A 20772-nucleotide genomic window follows, 5' to 3' on the forward strand; every position below is an offset into this window, starting at 1 on the left:
AGAACCACAAGTTGTTACCATTTGGGAATTGAAGATATTTAAAGAAAGAGAGGTTATCAAAAACCAAAGAGGATCACCCTTTTATAAATAACATAGCTAATCAAGAATACTCTAAGGATGAATTCAGAAGATGAAATATCTTGGTTTTACTCTGATCCCTCCCTTCAATCGCATTCTGGGACTAAGTGTTGGCTGAAATCAACCACAAGTCAGAAGGCAAGGAACCAGATGACATAATTCATACAGAACATTCACTAAGGCATAGAGGATGAATATGGAGGAGTAAATAAGAGATATTTGACAGAACATCATACTAGACTTACAGAAATAATTGGAAGATTTTCCACCTGCCATTTTATTGGAAATGTATAGATAAGAATGTAAATTTCTGAAAATAGTGATATTGATGAGGGAGCATAAGCCAAGCTGAAGGCAAAGCACAAGCTAACACAAACCCCACCTCCAGGTGGGATACATGTGGTATTCCTCAGGCATTTCTGACGGCCTAAGAAAAAGGAAAGGACAGAAAACAAATGGTTAAACCGACAGGAGTCTCCTTCAGTTTACAGATAACTTAGTAAACTACAAGAAAAAGGCAATCTTATCCATAGCCTAATTTCCAGAAACCTATAGACTCCATTTCCTGGAGCCCTAATATCATACCCAGTAAGATGTAAGGGGGTTTAAGTGCTTGTTATCGTGATGTGGGAAACAAAGGCAAATTAAAAATTAAATTCCCTTACTGCTTGCAGTCCATTGACAAGTCCTTGAAACAGGCAGAGTGACCTTCCTCTAGGAGATCAGCTGCCTCCATGATGACACTTTGCTAGGGGCAAAAGGTAATCTTGGCTTACCATTATCCTGACCCCCCAGGATCCTGTGAGTCTTCTTAAACACACAAAAAAAATCCTTTGTAAACATCCTTTATCTTTAACCCCAAGTATATATTGGCAATTATACTCCGAGTGTATGCCCCCTGATATACATCTGAAGAGTCCTGACTGAGTTTTACTGAACAGTAATAAATGATGTTTTGCTAACAATAGCTAGCTCCTCAAGGTCCTGAAAACCTTGCTTCCAAAACTCCTTAGAGACTTAAGCTATCCCTAACCACCTTGCATCCTGAAGGTGTAATAATAGGTCACTCTTCCTAACCCCAGGGCAGCTCTTTTTGCCCGTGGGTCCTGTCCCCATGCTTTAATAAAATTACCTTTTTGCACCAAGGACATCTTCAAGAATTCTTTCTTGGCCATCAGCTCCAAACCCCACCATCACCCCCAAATCCCATCAATATCAAGGCAAAAACTGCACCAGATGAAGTTAATCCAGTAAGGAAGACTATTACAATAGATGAGAGAAATCAGAATGCAGTCTGAACTGAATTCCAATGAAACAGTGAATGGGAGATATTTTTTTAAGGGCTACAGTGGGTGGGATAACAGGTTATCTGTGCTTGTTAATTGGCTTTACCTGGAAATAAGAGTAAACTTTCTCCAATCTTCATGACAGGGTGAGGGAGACGTCTGGGGGCTTAGAGGCAGGAGGGGGGTCTATCTAATGTTTAGTTAGGCTGAGAGAAAATCAATGGTCTCTATTTCTTCAATGGTTGCTTTTATTTATGTTCAGGGAATTTGCAATTCGGCCCTATTTTTTACTTTCTGTACTCAACCAGGTAGAAATAATTCACCAGAGGCATTTCTGCTTTTTTCTGAGCAGGCTCAGCCTTCTGCCTGTGCACAATCTTCCAGACCGCCAGAGATAAGTGGGATTTCAGCAAGGCCTCTGGCTGTCTCTTCTGCTGGATCTCCCTGTTAAATTTCTGGCTGGTCTGCCTTTGTGATGCTTACCCCAACTAGTACTATGACCTCAAGCTAGCTCATATTAGCCTTCTCTAATTATTTGCCACTGAGATCTCTATTGTTTTTGACAGTGCCCTGGGCATAGATTTTTCCACACTCCACTCCAAATAAAATGAGCCCATCTGGCAGTGAGGCAGGGCTGCTGGTTTTTAAGGCCTGGCCTACATGTTGGGGGAAGGGAAGCAGTCCCTAGCTGAAATGCCATAGACTCCTAATCTTACCAAGATTTAGTGGGTTCTCTTGAATAAATAATGCTTCTCCATTTGCTAAATCTTCAAGTGGTTATTCTGACAACTTTATTCAGTCCTATTGATGAGGTAGCATTAGGCAAGCTGAGGGCAAAGCACAAGCTAACAACACCTTTCCTCCTACCCCCCCCCCACCCCCACACCAGGTGGAATATGTGTGATATTCCTCAGGCACTCTTTGCTGTCCAAAGGCAAAGGAAAGGAAAAGAAAACCAGTGGTTAACTGATGGAGATCATAGTCATGCTGGATATGAGTCTCCATCAGTTTACAAATATTTTAGTAAGTTACAAGAAAAAGTAATCTTATCAATAACCTAATCTCCAAGAACTCCCTAAGGTATTAATGATAATGCTTTGCTAGAGTGAAAAACAACCTTAGTTTGACAATAGCTAGGCCTAGGGTAATCTGTGAGTCTTCTTTAGTATATGGAAAACCCTTTAAGAAACTTTGATCTCCCCCAACTCCATAGTGTATAGCCAGTCACTCTTCACAACCCTAGTGTAGCTCTTTCTGCCCACTGGTCCTGTCCCTATGCTTTAATAAAATCACCTTTTTGCACCAAAATGTCTTCAAGAATTCTTTCTTGGCCATTGAGTCTGAACCCCCAGCACTCCAAAACTTCATCACTATCACTGCTTTGGGGAAATAGGCTTATAATTAACTAAGCTCCTTATTTTGCCATTCTGAAAGTCCTACCCTCTCCACATTCTACACTTTTTTATTCAGAACTTTCTTACCCTTAGATATATAGGATGTTCCCCATCTGTGAGGTTAGAAAAGCTATTCCCCGAGGTCCTTAAGTAAAAAATATTTTATTTTTTCCCTTTTCACATCAGATATCTAATAAAAAATTGTCACCAATCTTATTGCTAAACATTCTCAAATTAGGATTACAATTTTGTGGTTTATAATAAATATAACACAGAGCTACTAAAACTCTTGGAATTTTCTAAGTGATGAGAGCTATAAAGATGTCTTTTGTTAAGTTAATGGTTTACTTTTGTGTTAATGAGCCCTCTAAGGTTGAGGGCATATTGACTAGGAATAGAGGTTTGGAATTTTCAGTACCACACTCCGATCCCAGGGAAAAGGAGAGGGGCTGCAGGTTGAGTCAATCATCAATAGCCAAAGATTTAATCAGTTTAGCCCATGTGATAAAGCCTCAATAAAATACCAAACTCATGGGATTCAGAGAGATGTTTTATCTCTTCATCTGGATGGTGATTTGTATCCTTTGATATCCTTTGTCATAAGCTAGTAACCTAGTGATTTCTGTGAGCTGTTCTAGAAAATGAATCCAATGCAAGGAAGGGGGTTGGGTTAGGGGAACCTCTGGTTTATAGCCAGTTGATCAGAAGCACAGGCAAAAGCCTGGCTGAGCCTGGCATCTGAAGTGGAGAGCTGTCTGTGCAACTGAGGAATCTGATGCTATCTCCAGGTGATAGTGTCAGAATTTAACCGAATTCTAGGATGTCCAGCTAACATCCAGAGACTTGCTTGCTTGGTGATAGTGTGGAAGAAACCTACCTCCACACATTAGAACAGGGTGCAGAACCCAAAATGAAATGAAGTGCATTCCATTCCATTCCATTCCATACTGTCTTATTTTAGGGAAAAAAAAAATCTCTCCTAACTGGTCTCCCTGCATGACCAGCTTAAAACCAATGTTCCACTATGCTACCACCATAGAATCTGACTGAAATGTAAATCTGACCATGACACACATACTTGCTTAAATATTTGACAGAAATGCCAACACTTCTCCAAAATTATAATCTTCTGCCTTATCTAAACCCATCCTACCCACTGTTTCTCATCTTTACTATCCCCCACTTGTACTTTATCGTTTAGTAACATGGATAGTCATGTAGTTCCTTGGTATATACCATATTATGTATGTGAATATTATACCATATTTCACATCTCACCAACCTGGAATGCTTACATTACAATGTAGGCATTACTTTTTTCCTAACATCTGTTTAATTACCATTTACCTATCTTTCAAGAGTATACAAGTACACATTCTAAGAACCCTCAGCCTTGAGGCTAGGTTGTTTAGCTCTTTAGCCTCTCTAATAGTTCCTTGTGCGTACCTGTAATAGTTTGCCATAGTCTTGAAAACTTTATCTCTTTCTGATACTTCCACTTAGATGTTTGTTACTCAAAGGTACATAATCTTTCTTATTCGCAGTACTTAGCATAGTGCCTGGCAAAGGGAATGGGTTTTATAAATATTTGTGAACAAAATCCAACTGATTCTGGCTGACAAAAATGCAAATTATAGCTTATTTTTCTCTATGTAAATTTGCATATATTCTTTTACATCAATCCAATTTTTTCACATCAATTCAATGAACATAAGCCCAATGACTATGAACTTCGTTTGTAAAATGGAAAGGATGGACAGATGTACATCTCCATGAGCCCAATTATCTTTTGCCTCTGAGGGGAAAGCAAGCTGTCAAAAAGGGGCATTCAATGCCCTCTGTTGTTTGCACTGGGTTAGAGAAAATAACTAATTTCTTCATACGTAAGATCAAAACTGCACTATGTCACTGTGTCACCATGTCACTGTACTCATGTGTGTCTCTTGGCTTTTATCATTTCCCCCAAAATTCATTGCCAGGAGGCACTAAGATAATGCACAGATGGTGCCTACTATATGCACTGCAGCCTGACCTATGTTCCTTTTGAGGATTATTGCTATGGTCATTTTGAAGAGGATTGATGACTTTCTTATGAAGACAGAGCTGCTGTCTTTAAAGAGGTATTTACAAGGCAGAACATAGTACTGCATTGTATTTATTATCTGTGTTTTATTATATTAACAATTAATTAAAAATAATAAGTTGTGGGAAATCAATACCAAATTTATTAGTGACATCATAGTGATACAATTTGTCAGTTTCTGAATCACTTTGTATTAATGATAAAAGAAGAAAAGAGCATCACTACAAAATATACTTGAAGTCACCTCTATATCACTTAGATTTGGTATTCGTGTTGCTGACTCCTTAAAGATTAAGAACTTGGATGAATCATAACAGAATGGATAAAATTATCAATTAATAAAAATCTTTAAGATTAAAAAATTAGATAAACTAACTCCATACAGAGAATTTCACAGACAACATGTCTCTTAAATAAATTTGTCATTAAGAATATTTAGCGCAGGGGCATGTGGGTGGCTCAGTCCGTTAGGCATCTAACTCTGGATTTCAGCTCAGGTCATGATCTTGGCTCAGGTCATTATCACATGGTAGTGCAATCCAGACCTGCATCAGGCTCCCAGCTGAGTGTGGAACCTGATTGGGATTCTTTCTCTCCCTTTCTATGTGCCCCTTCCCCATTCATGCTCTTGCACTTTCTCTCAAAATAAATGAACATTGTTTAAAAAGAACATTTAGTTCATATAATAGGGAAAAATCTGTTATAGAATGGCCAACAGGACGGGTAGGGAATTCCAGTTCTGCCGGAAGACTCCCCTTCCAGGTTTTTCTTCCCACCCTGCTTGCTGCTGGTACCAAATTATTACTAATGCGGAATGCGGAAATAACAGACTATAAATTGTCCCCTCTGCGTATGCTCCAGACTCAGACCTCTGGATACTTATCTCCTCTGAGCCCACCAGTGTAAAATAAACCTCCTGCCTTCCAAGATCTCCAAGTGTTGCTTGTTTCTTCTGCCGGATGAACATACTTTCCTTGATTTATTTAATCATTTGATACATGTTTGAGTACTTAAATATGGAACTAATATAGGCAGTGAAAATATACTGATTTTTCAAAAATAAAAAATCTTCATAAATTTGATAGAAAAAGAAATTCAAATTAACAATGTGCAAACATACCATTAAAGTCAAAATTAAGGATATACAATAATTGTAAAAATTTTATTAGATATTGCAGATAATGTAATAAGAAAAGAAATGAAGTATAAATTAGGGAAAAACAAGAGCTAGTGCTCTTATTTGTAAATGGTATGTTTGTTTACAGAGAAAGTCAATAGAACTAATCCCCAATAAAAAACACTTCTAACTAAAAAAAGGGTTCAGAAAATTTTACTTTGTATTAGCTCTACATATGCAAAGCAATAGCTTTCTACCCACCAGGAAAATATATTTTAGTTTATAAAATAATCCAGACCATTTGGGGCACCTGGGTGGCTCAGTCAGTTAAGCGTCTGACTTTGGCTCAGGTCATGATCTCAGGGCTTATGAGTTCCAGACCCACATCCGGCTCTGTGCTGACAGCTCAGAGCCTGAAACCTTTTCAGATTCTGTGTCTTTCTCTCTCTCTCTGCCCCTCCCCTGCTCACACTCTGTCTCTCAAAAATAAATTTTAAAAAACCATTAAAAATAAAATAAAATAAAATAAAATAAAATAAAATAAAATAATAAAATAATCCAGACCATTTGACAACAGAAAGGTAAAGGATATGTGTGTGTGTGTGTGTGTGTGTGTGTCTGTGTCTGTGTGTGTGTGTCTGTGTGTGTGTGTGTGTGTCTGTGTGTGTGTATTAATGGCTACTACTATGTATACTAACATTAAAGTAAAATGTTTGCACATCTAAGAGATGACATATTTTGAACAGGACAAAGCAATTCTTTCATTATGCAGTAGGAGAAAAAAATAATCATTGTATGGTCATCTAGTCTGAAAAAAACTCAAGGAGTTTTTTTATGCCCCAAACAATCATATCTATAAAGTGGACATCAACATTTTCTTATTCTTAGTGTGTTTCAAAGTACATTTGAAAGATGGTAATCCATTACAAATAGGTTTTCAATTTGTGGCATGACAACTTAGATTGTTTTTACATTATGATAATTTTTTTTTTTTTACCAACAGGTCTTATTTGTTACACCAATCCATTCAACTTTTAAATAACTGTATGTGTGTGTGTGTGTGTATGTGTGTGTGCGTGTGTATGTATATATATGTGTATATATATACATACACACACATATATATAGGTTTTTCTTTTTTATAAATCTTATAAATATGCACATTCCTAAGAATAGTCTTGGCAGTTTTCACTAGCTCTTTGGATTTTAATCTCATGATGTTCTTTCCTCTGATGTCCATCTATTAGAGCAGAGTTCAGTATTGTTGCTATCCTACCCACATACAGAGACAATACAATCCTTGAACAGCTTTCTTATATTGTTGTCTGTGTTTTATTACACTCCAAGGAATATGGATTAGAATGAAAATCTAAAAGTTTGTAGTGACATAAGATATTAATAAAAAGAAGTCTTGTTGGGCATATTACTCATAGGATTCTGTTTTTTTTTTTAATTCTTTTTTAGATGCTCACAAAATTGTCTATTTACAGAAGTGGTGATTTAAGAAGTTGAATTGCCATTGGAAAAAATGTTCCTGTCTAGGAAAGAGTGTAAGAGCTTGACATATTCATTTATTTCAAACTTGAAAACTGTTTGTACTTGGTCAAGACTAAAAAAGATAAAAATAATTCTGAACATGGCTTTCACATTTTAGGACTACTCACACATAGTAACAATGAATAGTACAAACAAATAGGGTCTGATCTATGACATTATGTTCAATAACTTAGCAGCATATACATTCTTTTTTTTTTAACATTTATTTATTTTTGGGACAGAGAGAGACAGAGCATGAACGGGGGAGGGGCAGAGAGAGAGGGAGACACAGAATCGGAAACAGGCTCCAGGCTCTGAGCCATCAGCCCAGAGCCTGACGCGGGGCTCGAACTCCTGGACCGCGAGATCGTGACCTCGCAGGAAGTCGGACGCTTAACCGACTGCGCCACCCAGGCGCCCCAGCATATACATTCTTAAGAAGCTGAATAAATTCTTTCTTCAGTACACTAAATTTTAGTTATTGCTAATACGTGCCTATCATTTTGTTAACAGCTGTAGAAACATTAGAGTCTCTGCCCATAGGGTATTTGTTTCTTTCTTTCTTTTTTTTTTATTGGGAGAGGAGGAGAGGGTAAGGAAATGAACAAATAAAATGTGCAATTTAAAAAATTATTATAGTTGTGCATTACAGGAAACTGTAACAAAGTATAAAAGATGATTCTTAGATCATAGAGGGTTCTGAGAAGTGTACTCCGAGAAAGGCATGAAGGAAGGGACTGTTTTATGAAAGGAGAGCACATATGAAAAGGCAGTACCACACTGTTAATAAAAAAGAACTCTTAGTGTTTTTTGATGTTCCTAAATATCGTGAATTTCATCATTACATGTTTTTCAGATGGGTGTGAAATGTGTTGTTACTCCTTGATCATATTATGCCTACTTTATTCCAAAATACATGATAGTACAATTAATTGACTTTTGAATAATAGTTTATTATGAGAATGACTAGGTTCTTTTTTCTCTTGTTATTGAAAATAAACCATAAATGCCTCAAATGACTTTCCTAAACCTATAATATCACCATTCTGCTATCATAGTTTTGTATTGTGTGTGTGTGTGTGTGTTTTTGCATAATGCATTATATATGCTTTCACACTTTAAATGCAAGTAGCCCATAGAGGATATGCCTTGTGGGGATACAGCGCTGAAATAACTTAAACTGAAACTCTAAAGAAAAAAGATATTCCACATGATGATATTGGGTTAAGAAGATGAAGAATTAAAGAAAATATTTCACATATAAGTGAAATCATAAGGTATTTGTCTTTATCTGACTTATTTTACTTAGGATAAAACAACAACAAAAACAACAAAAAGAGAGAAACAAACTCCTAAATATAGAGAATAAACCAGTGGCTTCAGAAGGAAATAGGCAAAATAGATGAAAAGGATTAATAGGTACAAACTTCCATTTATAAAATAAGTCATAAAGATGAAACATACAGCATAGGGAGTGTAGTCAATAATATAATAACTTTGTATGGTGATAGGTGGTAACTACTTATCATGGTGCGTAATTGATAATGTATATTATTATTGAATTGTGAATCATTACATTATATACCTGAATCATTTATATTATATATTATGTTATATTATATTAATTATATTTATTACATTACGTCAACTATACATCAATTTAAAAATTTAAAAATACAAAAAGGTGAAGGAAAGGGTAGGCAACTTTAGAGAAAAGATTTTTCTGCTTGAGTGAATATAAGATAATTTTTTATTTGCTTCAGTAACTTAGAATATTATTCTGGTAAAGGACAGATCTGGGAAAGTGAACAAGAAAGCATGCCAAATAGAACACATTATATTTATATATTTCAGAGACAACCAGCTTACTCAATGGAAAGCTAAGACATCTGAGACAATAAAGTGAAAATCTGAAACAGAATTGTCAGTAAATTGGAGTAAAAAAATAAGTGAGAAGAATGGGAAAATTAGAGATATATTAGTATTAGGTGTTTTCAGTTTCTGTTTGTGATGGATACATTTTCAGTTGGGTGTATTTGTTTCAGAATATGTTTATTCAATTAAATAGATTTATAGTATTTTATGTTAGAATGCAAGAAATGACATGGCTATTTTCCCAGTACATGAATTCTAGCTGGCACCAGAGTTAGAAGGAGCCAGTGAAAGAGTAGATTTTTCAGAATTCTTTTCCTTCTCTAGCCCTTATTAGCTGATCAGTTGAACATTCTAAACACCAAATTAAAGGCCTATTAGATTGTTGCTAGCAGGCAAAGGCATAAGTAATAATAACAAATTGCCGTTTTCCCTTAACTCCCACATTTTGTCTCAGGGCAGGTTATTTCTTGGTCTAGACATTCAGTATGATGATGGAGGCTCCTCTGATGGCTGGTAATATGAAATGCCTCTTAGTTCATAAACTGATGATTACTTGACAATTCTCTTCATTTACTTCTTGTTTTATTTATTTTTGAGACAGAGACAGCAAGCAGGGGAGGAGCAGAGAGACAGGGGGAGAGAGAATCCTGAGAAGGCTCCGTACTCTCAGTGTAGAGCCCAACCCGGGGCTTGATCTCATGAACTGTGAGGTCATGACCTGAGCCTAAACCAGAGTCGGACACTTAACTGACTGAGCTACCCAGGCACCCTTTCATTTGCTTCTTCAAAGGGAGAATACAGTGTTGAGTCTGAATATGACATGTGATTTTAACAAGCAGGATGTTCAGACTGACAGAACATATAAGAGATAAAGAAAATCAGCTAATGGAATTAATATAGGAGCCCAGCAAGATAGCATGCTATACAATCAACATACAAAATGAATAGTTGCCATTTATCAGAAATAATGAGATAGCATGTCTTGTGGATAAATACTTGGTTCATAGACAGCAAAAAACAATACTACACCTAGTGAAAAGGTTACCAAGATATGTGTGAAATCTTTATGAAAGAAGTGGTGACAGTTTATTTAAGAAAAAAAAAACTCTAAAAACATGCTTAGAAATACTATACTAATGAATGGAAAGACAGAGTATCCTAAAGATTTCAGTTCTCTAAATCTGATAATAGAAGTATAATAAGTAACCAGGATAATATTAATGGTAGAGTACAAAAAATAATAATATAGTATCACAAAAAAGATTTATATATATAGTACATTAATACATAATGAAGTTATCTTAAATTAGTAGATACAAAGTATAGTTTAATGGCATTATGGATATTATGAAGAATTAATATCTATAAAGTATATATGTTCACCCATATTTATCCATCCATATTTTAATGAATAAATAAGAGAAGAAAAAAACATTTTTGACTTAGATTATTAAATTTTCATACACAAGATTACAACATGAGGGGTGCCTGGCTGGCTCAGTCAGTAGAACATGCAACTCTTAATCTTGGGATTGTGAGTTTGAGCCCCATGTTAGGTGTAGAAATTACTTACAAATAAAATCTTTAAAAAAAATATTATAACATGAAAATAAAAGCAACATACCAAAAAAATTTGCCATATGTATATATATATATACACATATATATACATATGTATACATATATATATACATATATATACATACTTACATGTATATATAAATATGCATTGTCTATCATCTATTATCTATCTATCTATCTATCATATCATGAGGTAAATTACATCAAAATTTAAGAAAATAAGAGTCATCATATAAGGTTGCTTGGGTTGTATTTTGTATAAGTGTGCTTACTGAGTGGCAAAGGGGACTGAATGCCAGTCTACATTGTACTCACCAAACAGCATGAGGTTGTATCTACTTGGAAGAAGACTTTATTTTCTATCTTCAACAAGGGTACTCAGTGGTTTATCATGGTCCTGATGAAGACAAAGAGTATGACCAGGTAGTTCACACAAAAATAATAAAGAATAGAACAACTTAAATGATTTAAAATATGTAATGTTGGTATGGGTAAAAAGAAATTAGTACCCTCTTTGCAATGTCAAAGTATGAACAAGTATAGAATTTTTGGAATACATCTGTCAAAATGAAAAATATGTTTATTAAGTCAGTGATTATACTTCTAAATATCTATTATACAGATGCAAAAATATACAAAGATTCATGAGCAAAGATTTTAGTTGCATCCTGGTTTCTAAAAATAAAGTAGAAAACAATCAAGTTTTCATCAATGTAATATTGCATAATTATTATTATTTTAATTTTTATTTATTTTTGAGAGAGAGAGAGAGACAGAGACAGAGCCAGAGTGAGAGAAGGGAAGGGGCCGAGAGAGAGGGAGACACAGAATCTGAACCAGGCTCCAGGCTCCAAGCTGTCAGCACAGGGCCTGATGTGGGGCTCAAACTCACGAATGGTAAGATCATGACCTGAGCCGAAGTGGGCTGCTTAACTAACTGAGCCACACAGGCGCCCCAAATTACTTTAAATTCATTTCATACAATTGTATGCACATAGAATTGTAAATAAATGTAAATAAATTTATTACGTTGGTAAATGTCCATAAATCTTTGTTTATGGGTATAAGAAATCTCTATGCATTTTTCTATGTAAAAACAAAAACAAGTTGTACCTAGTAATAAAGTTACCAAGCTACCAAATAAATAAAACCTGTGAAGTTTATACAGGTAACTGTAGTGGTACATTTGGTTGCAATTTAAATAGGAGTCCATGGTAGACTTCATCAAGAAGTTGGAATTTGAGCAAATACTTGAAAAACAATAGGTTGACCGTAGATATATCTAGTAAAAGATTTTTCTGCTGCTGGAAAGAATAAGTCCATATGCAATGAAGCAAGCATGCACATGCCTAGCTGTGCAGAAGATGGGAAAAGGATGTGGCTAGAGCAGACTGAGTAAAAGAAAGGAAGTTTAGCAAGAGATAAGATCGGAATCCAAATAAAAATAGGACTTCTACAACTTCACAAGTTGTTAAGAATAAGGTGACAGCATAATTTATTGTCTAAAACTAGATATTTGTGAAATGAAGGTGACCAAAATAATGAAAAGTAAATAATGTGGGAAATATTTATATACTGATAAATTGGTCTGCTTATAAAATGGCTTATTTAAAAAATTAAGGGAATAAGTTATATCTTTAAATAAGACACTTATAAATTGTAGGTACTTTACATTAATATATAAATATACATTAAATAGGCAGCAATAACTGAAGAGTTTTGAGATGAAGAATGTCATGATATAATTAACTTTGACATAACTGTATGGCTAGTGTATCGAGAATACACAGTAGGACCAAGAGCAGAAAGTAGGACATCAGGTAGGAGGTCATGACAATTTTCCAGGAGAGAGAAGATGGGGGGGTTGTACCCAGATTTAGAATGATCATAACTTGGTAAATTTTTTTTGAAATGAAAATAAATTAAAATAAATCAAATGTAAGTGGGGGTATATACAGAGGTAGGGTTGAAAATTCTTAAATTTCCAAAAGCAGACATGCAAAACTATTAACAGACTTTGCTTCTGGAGAAAGCAACAAAACATTCACTCAATAATTAGAATCTAAGAGTTTCCATTTGGATTTTATATTAAGGTGGGTTTTTTTTTTTTGAAGATTTCATTTTTTAGAGCAGTTTTAGATTCACAGCAAAATTGAGATGAAGGTAAAAAGATTTCTGATATATTCCCTGTCCTCCATAAATGCATAGTCTTGAAAATAAGTTGACACATTATAATTCCCCAAAGTCCATAGATTACCTTGAGGTTCACTCTTGGTATTGCACTTTCCTTGTTTTGGACAAATGTATAATGACATGTATCCATAATTATAATATCATACAGAGTATTTTCACTTCCTTAAAAATCTCCTATCCCCCACTATTCTTGCCCTCACCCCTAACTTCTGATAAGCTCTGACTTTTTTCTGTCTCCATATTTTTGTCTTTTCCAGAATGTTATATAGTTGGAATCATACAGTATGTAGACTTTTCAGATTGTTTCTTTCACTTAGTAATATGCATTTAAGCTTCCTGTGTGTCTTCTCATAGCTGGATAGTTCATTTCTTTTTAGTGGAGAATAATATTTCATTGGGTGTACCGCAGTTTATCCAAACACCTACTAAAGGATACCTTGATTGTGTCCAAGTGTTAGCAATTTATAAATAAACATGTTATAAACATACATATGCAGATTCCTTTGTGGACATAAATTTTCAGCTCCTTTGAGTAAATTCCATGGAGCACAATAGCTGGATAGTATGGTAACAGTGTATTTAGTTTTCTAAGAAACTCCCAAAGTATCTTCCATAGTGTCTGTACCATTTTGCATTTGCACCAGCAATTCATGACAGTTTCTGTTGCTCCAAATCCTTGTCAGTATTTGGTGCTGTCACTGTCCTGCATTTTGGCAGGTAATAATAAGTGGTATCTTATTATTGTTTTAATCTGCATTTGACTGAAGACATATGATGTGGAGTATCTTTGAATATGCTTATTTTCCATCTATATATCTTCCGTGGTAAGGTATTTCTTAAGGTCTTTGGACCTTTTTTCCATCAATTCTTTGTTTTCTTATTGCTGAGTTTTACACAGCTCTTTTTATATTTTGGATAACAGTCCTTTATCAGATGTACGTTTCACAAATATGTTCTCCCAGTCTGTGGCTTGTCTTATCATCCTCTTGAAATTGTCTTTTGCAGATCATTAGGTTTTTTTTTAATTGTAATAAAGCCCAGCTTATCAGTTATTTTAACATGGGTCATGTTTTGGGTGTTTAAAAAGTCATCTCCATACTGATGTCATCTAGGTTTTTTCCTGTAATCTTCTAGAAGTTTTATAGTTTTGAGTTTTACATTTAGTTCTACAATCCATTTTGAGTTCATTTTTATGAAGAGTGTAAGTTCTGTTGTTAGATTTCCCCCCCCCTTTTTTTTTGCATGTGGATGTCCAGTTATTCCAGCACCATTTGTTGAGGAAACTATCTTTGTGTTCCTTTGCTCCTTTGTCAAAGCTCTATTGATTTAATTTATGGGAGTTGATTTCTGGACATTATATTCTGTTCCATTCATCAATTTATCTATTCTGTCTCCAATACTATGTTGTCTTGATTACTATAGTTTTATAGTATGGCAGTGTCAGTCTTCCAACTCTGTTCTTCTCCAACATTGTGTTGATTATTCTAGGCCTCTTGCATTTACATATAATCTTTATATAAGTTTGTCATTATCCACAAAATAATATACTAGATAAAATTTTGGAATGGATAGATTAGATTTTGATTGAGATTACATTGAATCTATAGATCAAGATGGGTATAACTGACATTTGATAATATCAAGTCTTCCTTTCCATGAATATAAAATATATGTCCATTTCTTCAGGTTTTCTTTGACTTTGTTTATCAGATCTTTGTAGTTTTCCCCATATGGTTCTTGTACAAATTTCATTAGATTTACACCTAAGTATTTCCTTTTTCTTGGGTGCTAGTGTGAATGGTATTAAATTTTTATTGGTATGTCAAATCCCATTCATTTATTATTGGTATGTAGGAAAGTAATTGATCTTGTATATTATTTTTGTATTTTATAACCTTGCTATGAATGCTTAGTAGGTCCAGGAGATGTTTTTTGTTAATTCATTTGAATTTTCTACGTAGATAATCATGCCATATATGAACAAAGACAGTTTTCTCTCTTTATTTCCAATTTTCATAACTTTTAATTCCTTTTCTTTTATTATTGCATTAGTAAGGACTTCCAATTCAGTGTTAAAATGGAGTGCTGGAGAGGAAAGCCTTTCCTTATATTTGATCTTAGGGGGAAAGCTTCAAGTTTCTCTATTAAGTATAATATTAACTGTAGGTTCTCTGTTGATAGTCTTTATAAAGTTGAGAATGTTCTCCTCTATTCCTAGTTTACTAAGAAATTTTATCATGAATGGGTGATATACTGAGTTTTATGTAGGAGAAACCAATATGTGAAATCAAGATAGAAGCTTGTGGTGATTATATTTGATACCAACTATTTTTTTCCCAACCATTTCTATGTCCTTTATAAGAGGAATATACTTTTCTACCCTATTCTGGACCTGACCAAAGGTGAGTGAGCATTATATATGACATAACCAAGCACAGGTTTTAAAATTCCATGATTTGGGTCCTACTCTTATTCTTTATGTTTCTATCATGTCCTGTAAATGGAAGCCACACTTTCAACTTGGGTTGTGAATAAAAACACATGGTGAGGAAATATGAAGCAACATCTTACCCTATAAGAGAATCTATTGAGTTTATTGCTATTGTTCCTGAACCTCTTGACAAGAGTCAGTAGCATATCCCAGATTTCTTTTTTTTTTCAACGTTTTTTATTTATTTTTGGGACAGAGAGAGAGCATGAACGGGGGAGGGGCAGAGAGAGAGGGAGACACAGAATCGGAAACAGGCTCCAGGTTCCGAGCCATCAGCCCAGAGCCTGACGCGGGGCTCGAACTCACAGACTGCGAGATCGTGACCTGAAGTCGGACGCTTAACCGACTGCGCCACCCAGGCGCCCCCCTAGATTTCTTAAATTGAGAAAAGAAAAATGAGATATGGCAAGTGAAGATTATTGATGATTCTGATGACTATCTACATAAGGAAGTGTTAGAATCATCTCTCCTCTTATAGAGATAATCTGGTACTTAATTTGACAACATAAAATTTATTCTGGCTGCATACACAGAAAATCTAGGAAATGGAAATGTTCCTCTCAATTTTATAAAAAATAAAAATGGTTTTTACAGAACATGAAAAGACACTTAGCTTTGTTATGCCTTACGAAATTTCCTAGATCTATTTCTCAAATATGGGAGATTAAAAAGCAAATAAAGGATATGAAAATGTTAGCTCTTAGATTACTTTAAAAATGTACATATTTTGCCAAATTCAATTCATTTTTCAAAGGTCATCTATCCTAGTACTTAAATAATTTGACTTTCTTTATTTGCTTTTGTCTATCTTAGATGATAAAAATACCTATCTATTAATTAGGGTATGTCAGCTATTATTACAGGAAAGAGACAGAGATTAATTTCCTTTACCTTAGAAAACAAATAGAAGATAGTATTTCTCTTACAAATACTGCATAAATATATAAATTATTTTATTGATTTATTGATTTTTCCAGTTATTATTTTCAGAAAACATTATTAAATGAGTCTGCTATTGGAAACATAAAAAAAAAATTGTTCCAGAACTTAAATATCAGAAAAGCAAAGATCAATAAGAGAAATGAATTCATTTTAAAAATCAGACATGAATCTGAGATATAAGCTCTAAAAAAAATTAAATTCCCTAGAGCTTCCCATCAGCCAGCTACAACAGGTTTGAAGGTCATTGTTGCTGGCTATTTGGCTAACTTTCAACTCAATTTGAGCCCTGATCAGTGACTCAAAACTGACCCACACAGATGGGCAACCATGTGGTGCCCCAGTGCATATTAAACAGAAGATTCCCCTACTCTGAAAAGGAAGAGATCAGATGTTTAAAAATAAACTGTGTGAGGACAAAATGTAGAAGGCTTGAATGGTGTGACAAACAATTTTGAGACACTTTGCGTATTGACTCTTCATTCTGTGGTGACTTTTTGCCTATAGGGAATCTAGATCCTATGTAAGTCATCTTCCCATGTGTGAAAGGAAGCAATCAAGAAATATACATTTGGTTCAAATGATTTGCAGACATTTTAGCTTTAGAGAATATAAGACATCCTAACTTTCTATTTTATTGGTTCTCTATAGTAAAAAAATATATAGTTAATTTTTAATTACACATTTATTTTGTGCCTGATCTTAGGTCTTGATATCTTGAGGTATGATGAACTGGAAGTATGAAGTAATCAAATTATAAATGTACATGATTTTGAGGCTTGTATTTCATTTTGAATCCAAATCTAAGTGATACCTACATTGGTTTAAATACTATTACCTTTTCTATTGTCTAATTACAGATGTCTGAAAATGGTATCTATTTTCTCAATATGCTTTGGTAAAAATAATTATACGTAGGCTAAAAAATAATGGAGATGACAAAATATACAATATAGTAAAAAGTTACTTGAATATAGTTTATTCTCATACATTCTTTATTTCCTTAATAGATTCATTTTTAAGAAAAGATATAACTGGAATAATTTCATGACTAGCCCAAATTACCCAATAAAGCAAAAAAAAAAAAAAAGATTCTCATGTCTTCACAGTATGAAAGCAAATATAATAAAAGAAATATTGAGTTTCTGATTTGAAAAACTGAACAATGGTTATCTGATTCTTAGATTCTGACAATCCTTTGCACTTAATCAAAACTTCTATTAAGTGTCTTATTTTGATAATTTAAGTGAACTCTAGAAACCAACTTCACTCTTCATTATATAACCAAATGAACTTTATCAAATCTTTGCCTCCTTTTTAATCATTGCTTTGCAACAAAGAACTACAATAGCATTCTTTTACAGCTATTTTTAATATTTCTACTACTGATATATAAGGACTGCGATTTATATTCCCCTTAAACTCAGAACTTTCTCTCTTGTTTTATATCACTCATTTCATAAAGTTTTAGAAATTATATTCTCAAATTAAATATGAATAATCAAACAAAAAAAATAAATATGAATAATCAGAGCTTGTTTTATCCTTTGAGAACTTTCCCTTTGTGGATCATTTGAATTGGTATCTGTGGTTACATCCAACTAGGAATCACTCAGACATTTTCAGACACATCCTGTCATATTTATCTCCAAAGCACAAGCAAGAACAATAACCACTGACAGTTCTGAATGGGCCTGGAATTGTAACATAAACTTTACTTATGTTATCTTTTATGTTAATACTCACAAGGATCCTGTTGTATGCTATGATGGCATCCTCTATTTCCCTTTTCTCTTTAAAAGTATACACAGTAAAACCTTGGTTTGCCAGCATAATTAGTTCTAGAAACGTGCTTGTAATCCAAAGTACTTGTACATCAAAGTGAATTTCCCCATAAGAAATAATGGAAACTCAGATGATTCACTCCACAACCCAAAAATATTCATATAAAAGTGATTAAAATACTGTAATATAATACAAAATAGTAAGGGCAATACAAAATATAAAGAAAATTAAACAACTTAACTTGCACTTACCTTTGAAAAACTTGGTTAGTGTGAGGGAGACGAGAGAGGAGGGTTATTGTGTAGGATGACTTTCACTATCACTAATGGAATCAATGCTGTATATTGGCTCGAGGGAGTCTTTTTCTTTTTGTACAACTTTATCCAATGACCTAGAATGAAGCAAAGCATTCCTAAGCTTACTCTTGTATGGAAAAGCAATGGACTGTCCATAGGTGCTTGGAAGTGACAAAAAACACACTAGTGCCAGTTGTGGGCACCTTCCAATGTTCTGAAAAATCACTGATTTCTGCCAAACCCCATGGCCTGAGACTAAGCATCTGAGCATGGGAGACGACCACCCACAATCCCACAGTGAGAGAGACAGAGAGAGAAGAACCATTGGCTCAGTTGTGATCATGTAATACTTGGCATCGTATACTAGTTAAAATTTGTAAGCTCCATATTAAAGACGCTCTGGACATGCATTTGCCTTTTTAAAGGGAAAATCCAAAATAATATGCCTGTCCCATAGCATTTGGTCAATAAGCATTTGCCAAACAAACAAATTAAGATATGAAGAGGAAGATGTTATTGTTAAAAATGAAGAATCTGAGGCTAACCAAGTGTAGTAATTTGCCTGCCATCACATAGCTAACAAAAATCAGATCTGGGAATCTGTGAAGTCCATGTATATGTCTATTCTACATGAATCTCAATAACCAGCCCTTAGTCTTACCATCATAGAAGCATATGCAGATACAGATCTACTCAATTACCAAACTTCTTTCTTTCTTTTGTTTTTGCAATTATTTTTTCATCTTAATTTTTCCTTTTTATGTCAATTTATCCAGTAAAAACTTTGTCTCAATAGTCAGGTAACTGATTTTTTTTGCATTATTTTTCTTCCAAGAGAGCCAAACACAAGCACTGGTCTTAATTTTCTAAAATATTTTTATTTTTTTTATTACAACACAATTTTCACATAAAGTGTCATTATACAGAGGCTCCAAATTGAATTCCATGTATGCTTAATGGTTTCCCTGAGATATGGTGAGGGGTAAGGCCTGGGGAGGCACAGCTACATCTACCAATTTAAACAGAATAGATCTGCTTCTGTCAGTTTTATATATTGGGTTTTCCTCTGTGTTTTAATTTGAAGGAAGTATTCTGATATTGTCAATAATACCGGTAATAACAATAGCAAACATATTTCATCTTACTTAACTAAGTACTTAATAATTCAAATTTCAAGCCAAAGACTACAAATTAACATCCTTAATCTCAATTATACTCCTATTTTAAAACACTTTAATTTTGTCCTGGGTACTATCCTCTGGCCCATTGATAAACCACATTGTTATGGGGTTCCAATACCCTCAAAAATGAATAGTTATTACGAGCATAGTCAGGAGTTTGAAATGTCATAGAAGGTCTACATTGAAATCATAGACATTCTTGAAATTTTAAGATCAGTAAAAATGAGCAGAGGTCATAAAAATCTATCACTTAGCATAGCTCAACAGCAAGGATCCCAAGCAATTCAACTTCCCTCTACTCACCCAACTTATGTTTTTCCTGAACTGAGGGTTTGGATTGTGTTGTTTGGTGATAGATGATATTAAAATGGATTCTCCAAGTCCTTGGTGCTCTTTTATGCCAATATGTGAAACTCTGATAAACTTGAAGAGTTATTTCGATTGTCCCCCAGCCTCCGCTTCCTTCTTTGTCCTTTGAAAAACAATATCGAGAGGGGTTAATATTCAGATTTTCTATAGGTGATTATAGTTGTTTATGTTGTTTGTTAATAATTAAAAAGTCTTCTTAAGAGTCTTTGGTTTGAATTTATTTCCTTTACTGGGCATGAATTATTTAGGTTGTCATTAAAGTGTGATATTTTTCAATTCAGTAGTCAATATCCAATTTAAGTAAAGAAAGCAATTGCCAGTAAATTATAATCTTTTTTCATTAAGATAAAAGCATGTCTGGTCTTGTGTTTCCATGTTTTTATTAAATTATTTTATAATATCAGGGTAGAAGAGAAGCTTATTAACTGAAGTGTTAATCACTTAAAATAATACTGGGGAAATTGTGCCACCTTGAGTTTCCCACTATTTTGGGATAAAATGCTCACAATTAGAAGCTTTCCTCCTGTGACTAGATCAAGGTATATAAAAATCATTGTTCTTAAGTTCA

At 34.2% G+C, this 20772-nt stretch overlaps 1 long non-coding RNA gene across 1 annotated transcript; it reads right to left on the reverse strand.

The window, feature by feature from the left end:
* Positions 1-339: 339 nt before the first annotated feature.
* On the reverse strand, positions 340-20302 carry LOC125173221 (uncharacterized). The gene is made up of 4 exons (XR_007154970.1): positions 20139-20302; positions 18610-18749; positions 11266-11347; positions 340-505 (listed from the first exon to the last, which is right to left on the reverse strand). It is a non-coding gene; the product is annotated as an uncharacterized LOC125173221 (long non-coding RNA).
* Between the last annotated feature and the right edge of the window lie 470 nt (positions 20303-20772).

This window comes from Prionailurus viverrinus, chromosome C1 (genome assembly GCF_022837055.1).
Source record: "Prionailurus viverrinus isolate Anna chromosome C1, UM_Priviv_1.0, whole genome shotgun sequence".
Lineage (NCBI taxonomy): Eukaryota > Metazoa > Chordata > Mammalia > Carnivora > Felidae > Prionailurus > Prionailurus viverrinus.